Here is a 6,000-nt window from a genome sequence, read left to right on the forward strand (position 1 = left end):
TCTAGTTCACCATGTCATTTTGTCTCTTGTACAACTCAAATCATGACCATTCATCTTATTTTGAAGCATTTTTTAGAATAGAAATTCTGTAATTTGGGTGTCTACCTGTCACCAAATCTCACCTGTAGCTCCAAGAAGTCATAGTGATGAGGTGAAGTTTAGTTTTCAGGGCTCCCGGTATGGGAAGCAAAAATATGATGAGGTTTATATTTGGGGGTTCCAATTTATAGGGAACTAAATGATAAGGTCTAGATTTAGGGCACCAAAATGAAATTAGGGTTTCTGGTGGTCAGGGAGTTAAATGATATGGTCTAGTGGCAGGTTTGAGGTTCAGGGAACCAAATGGAGAGGTTTGGCTCCCCTGCACCCCTTTGGAATTCAGCACAAGGGTAGAGAGTTTTGGGGATCCCCCTTCTGGCAGTGCAGAGATTTTCTGTAAAGGAATTTACAGACTCGAAAATCTAGATTGATAAAAGATGTTTATTATAGGGATTGGGGAGTAAGGTTAGAAATCCTGACAGGGAGGCATAAAGTCTTGTTAGGGAAATAGGTGAAGGTAGAGAAAGGGTGGCACTGGAAAAGAATTTTATTCCAGTGGACAGAGACTTCCTTGGCATGGCACGGCATAGCCTAGCATGGCATGTTTAGAACCTCTGCAAAGAGAGAATTTTAGATTGGCTCTTTCATAACAGGAGCTTTGGCTACAAGCTGAAAGGAGCTAGTGGGTGGAGTCCCAAGTTGGCTCTTCTACAAGCTGGGTTTCAGCTTGACCTGGAATTTGAATAGAATTGCATGAGTTTCTTTAATTGAATAGGGTTGAAATTCTTTTTGCTCAGGACTGAACCCAAACCACCTAGATAACAAAATGAAACTGTTTGTCTTGCTTCCCTCAGGCAAGGTCCCTCACTGAGCAGAGTTGAAGATTTTCTCCTTCAAGGAGTTTTAGAGTTTCAGGGTTCCTTCCTCAACAGTATGTAGAACAGCCACATTCTGGTAAATTATCTCAGCAGATGGACTAACTCAGGTTGAGGGTAACAACAAGTTTCAAACCTGTAGTGAGTTAGGGAGTTGTCTACCTCAAAAATATGATGACTTTGCCCAGCATAATGGGCAGATGACAACAACTTGTTCCAATAACCACAAAGGTGGTAGAATCAGAAGCTTGGAGGGCTTAGAGCTTGCTTAGATAAGGAAGAAGTCAGTCACTCACTGTATTCCAGGCCATTGCCAGTTGTCTTGTCTTTTGCCTTGCCACTGGTGTTTGATGACTCTAGAAGAGAAACTGAGGCTGGAGACTTTGTACAACTTTGCCTCACTTAAATCAACACAAGTTGAGTCATCATTGAGAGTCATTAGTCCTACTGATACATTGTTGGTGAAATTGTGAACATATCCAGCCATTCTGGAGAGCAATTTGGAACTATGCTCAAAAAGTTATCAAACTGTGCATACCCTTTGATCCAGCAGTGTTTCTACTGGGCTTATACCCCAAAGAGATACTAAAGAAAGGAAAGGGACCTGTATGTGCCAAAATGTTTGTGGCAGTCCTGTTTGTAGTGGCTAGAAGCTGGAAAATGAAAGGATGCCCATCAATTGGAGAATGGTTGAGTAAATTGTGGTATATCAATGTTATGGAATATTATTGTTTTGTAAGGAATGACCAGCAGGATGAATCCAGACAGGACTGGCCAGACTTACATGAACTGATGCTAAGTGAAATGAGCAGAACCAGGAGATCATTATATACCTCAATAACGATACTGTTTAAGGATGTATTCTGATGGAAGTGGATCTCTTCGATAAAGAGAGCTTTAATTGATCAAAAATGGACAGAAGCAGCTATACCCAAAGAAAGAACACTGGGAAATGAATATAAACTGCTTGCATTTTTGTTTTTCTTCCCGGGTTATTTATACCTACTGAATTCAATTCTCCCTGTGCAACAAGAAAACTGTTCGGTTCATATATTGTATCTAGGATATACTGTAACCTATTCAACATGTAAAGGACTGCTTGCCATCTGGGGGAGGGGATGGAGGGAGGGAGGGGAAAAATCGGAACAGAAGTGAATGCAAGGGATAATGCTGTAAAAAAAAATTACCCTGGCATGAGTTCTATCAATAAAAAGTTATTTAAAAAAAATTAAATTAAAAAAAAGTCATTAGTCCTTTTGCAAAAATGAACATTACAATCCTTAAAAATTGATTATCAAAAAATACTTTCTAGGAACATAAAACTCTTCTTAAGCCATTTCTTTTTGTTCTGACCACAACAGAAAAAAAAATAGTTATTCACTATCATAGAACTTAGACAGAGATGAAATATTATTTAGCACAATATATTTTTCATCGAATAAAATAGAACCAGAGAAGGTAAATCACATGCCTAAGGTTACAAAATAATTAAAGAAAGAACTAAAGCTTTTATCTCCTGATTCCTGATTATTCCTTTATATCGTGTATTCACATTGTGCACAAAATCATGACTATCCCTTTCATTTTATGGATGAGAAAACCAAGATCCAGAAAAGTTAAATAATTATGCAATAATTCCACTATATCAAGCCCCTCCATCAAATCCTTTCTAAGGGACTTTGAGAATTTCTGTGGCTAAAAAATTCATCAGTAGCTAGCCAACTCCTCCAAATTTAACTATGCAAGTCCTTGAACCAGAACATTTCAGTCTACCACAGAACCTGTATTTGAAATCTTAATAACTTGATAGAGAGTCAGAATAGAGAACTGGACTCAAGATTAAGAGCTAAATTTAAGGCCTAATTAGATACACACTAATTTTGTGATCCTGATAAACTTACTTAGGGTAGCTAGGTGATTGGGTAGATAAGAGTGCTGAGTCTGGAATTAGGAAGACTTGAACTCAAATATAGCCTCAGTTACTAGCAAGTCCATAAGTAATTCACTTAATTCTGTTTGCCTTAGTTTCCTTATCTGTAAAATGATATGGAAAAGAAAATGGCAAACTACTCCAGTATCTTTGCCAAGAAAACTCAAATGGGGTCACAAAGAAAAGACTGAACAACAAAAAGTTTCTTAAACTCTCAGAAACCTCAGGCAAAATTTTTAAGTAGGAGTTCATATTCTTGAATCAATAAACTTGTCTTTTAAAAATTATTTTGATGATTTTATTTTTTTAATGTCTTCCTTTATAATTCTATGGACATTCTTTTGAGTCCACGAGTTTTACCACATTGCCAAAAAGGGGGGAAGGGGGAAGGGGAGTCCCTCATATTAAAAAGGTTAACAATCCCTGAACTAAGACTGTAAATTTTATAGAATGTGACGTGTATTTGTAGATGTAGCTCCCTCATCTGCCAGTACTCTATACCAAAGAAATTCCAGGCTCAATCCCATCCAACTTGGTTAGCTTTACAAGAACAGACACTCCGCTGTCCCAGGTTCACCCAACTACTGTCAATAGTACACTACAATGAAGCATACAAATAGGATTTCATTAAACTGAATATATATTTGAATTAATTTACCTATAGTGGATTTTAAAGGATCCAAGGGTCTTTTTATGTCACTGCCTCTTTTGCCAATCTGGTGAAATCTATAGACTCCTCAAGAATGAATTATTTAAATGCATAAAATACATGGGTTACAAAGAAAACCAGTTATGCTGAAATACAGTTATCAAAAAGAAAAAGAAACAACCAAGTTCAGAGAATCCAGGTTAAGAACATCTTGCTCTACACAATAAGAAAGAAATAAGGAATGAAAGGATTTTGGAAAAACTTTAAAAGATTTATATGAACTAATTCAGTGAAAAAAGAACAACCTTGAGAACAATATACACAATAGAAACATTAGTGCAAATAAAAACATTAAAATAGAGCTGGATTAATTTTAAAAGCAATGACTGTTATTGCTGCTGAGGTTAAAATACTTTCCCCTCTTCTCAGTAAAAAAGGGAGGGTAAAGAAGGGACCCTGAAACTCTAAGACTCCTTGAAGGAGAAAATCTTCAACTATGCCTCAGTGAGGGACCCTGCCTGAGGGAAGCAAAACAGTTTCATTCTGTTATCTAGGTGATTTGGGTTCAGTCCTGAGCAAAAGAATTCCAACCCTATTCAATTAAAGAAATTAATTCAATTCCATCCAAATTCCAGCTCAAGCTGAAACCTAGCTTGTAGAAGAGCCAACTTGGGCTAGCTCCTTTCAGCTTGTAGCCAAAGCTCCTATTATGAAAGAGCCAATCTAAAAACCTCTCTTTGCAGAGGTTCTAAACATTCCATGCTAGGCTATGCCAAGCCATGCCAAGGAAGCCTCTTCCTACTGGAATAAAATTCTTTTCCAGTGCCATCCTCTCTCTACTTTCACCTAATTCCCTAAAAAGACTTTATGTCTCTCTGTCAGGATTTCTAACTTTACTTCCCAATCCCTATAATAAGCCTCTTTTATCTATCTAGGTTTTGGGGGTCTGTAAATTCATTTACGGAGAATCTCTGTGCCACCAGGGGATTCTCCAAAACTCTTTATCCTTGCACCAAATCCCAAGGGGTACAGTGGAGCCATTTGATTCCCTGAACCTCAAACCTCTCATTTGATCTTATCATTTAACTCCCTGACCACCAGAAACCCTAATCTCACCTCTCTAAATCTAGACCTCATCCTTTAGTTCCCTATGAAAAGGTACCCCCAAACCTAAACCTCATCAAGGGGACAAAAAATTTAAAGTGTTACATGTGCCTTTTTTTAGCCACAAGGGATTGTGAAAGGATGGGAGCAGGTATCTATGTCTGGGAATGACTTATTGGCAAAAACCAAAAGGCACCAATTACACTTTTTAAAAAAATAAACTTCTCTCTTCTTTTTCTCTCAATTGTTCACCTCTTTTTTCTTCAAATCTTCATTATAGTGACCTTTCAAATATTTAAAATCATTTTTCAACCTACCTTTTGCTTTGAATAATAAACAAATAAAAAGTCCATGGTAACAACAAAATCCTCTTAAACTTTCCCACATCAGTTGCAGTTGCATTTTATATCATTTTTACTCTTTTTTGACCTATTTAAATTTCTCCACACCTATCTTAATTACTCCAAACTTAATACATTCTAGTGAGAATTTGATCTATTAAAATTAGAGAATAAGAAAACATCTAAAAAAACTTTCTTCATATTACTTTGTATAAACTTATGTATGCATGCATTGTGTCCAGTGCTTCCTTCTCTCCTTTCCCCCCTTTACCTTAAATTGAAGGTGCTCAAAGAAGTAAATAAGCATTTACTAAGCTCCTACTATGTGCTAGGAGCTGCTAATCACTTTTTTTTTTTCAATTTTTTTTTTTTGATTATAGCTTTTTATTTATAAGTTATATGCATGGGTAATTTTACAGCATTGACAATTACCAAACCTTTTGTTCCAATTTTTTCCCTCCTTCCCCCCATTCCCTCCCCCAGATGGCAGGTTGACCAATACATGTTAAATATGTTAAACTATAAATTAAATACAATATAAGTATACATGTCCAAACAGTTATTTTGCTGTACAAAAAAAGAATTGGACATTGAAATAGTGTACTATTAGCCTTTGAAGGAAATAAAAAATGCAGGTGGATAAAGATATAGGGATTGGGAATTCTATGTAATGGTTCATAGTCATCTCCCAGAGTTCTTTTGCTGGGTGTAGCTGGTTCAATTCATTACTGTTCTGTTGGAACTGATTCGGTTCATCTCATTGCTGGACATGAAATACTAATCATTTTGCAAATATTATCTAATTTGATCTCAAGAGTAGGAACATTTTTTTGGTTTTGTCTTTATTATTCCTTCAGTACCTAGCAAATCACCTTACACATTATAGAGATTTAGTAAGAAATGAAGTAAATTGTAGTCTTTTAAAAATAAATAACTGAATTACACAAGCTTAAAAAAAAGCTTATAGAGAAATAGCTCGTGTCCTGCTACATCCCACTGGCCTTTTCTAGTTCTCTTCATATTTAACCACCTTTTCTAACTACCCCCATATCTGTCACACAC

Source organism: Antechinus flavipes, chromosome 1 (genome assembly GCF_016432865.1).
Source record: "Antechinus flavipes isolate AdamAnt ecotype Samford, QLD, Australia chromosome 1, AdamAnt_v2, whole genome shotgun sequence".
Taxonomy (NCBI): Eukaryota; Metazoa; Chordata; class Mammalia; order Dasyuromorphia; family Dasyuridae; genus Antechinus; species Antechinus flavipes.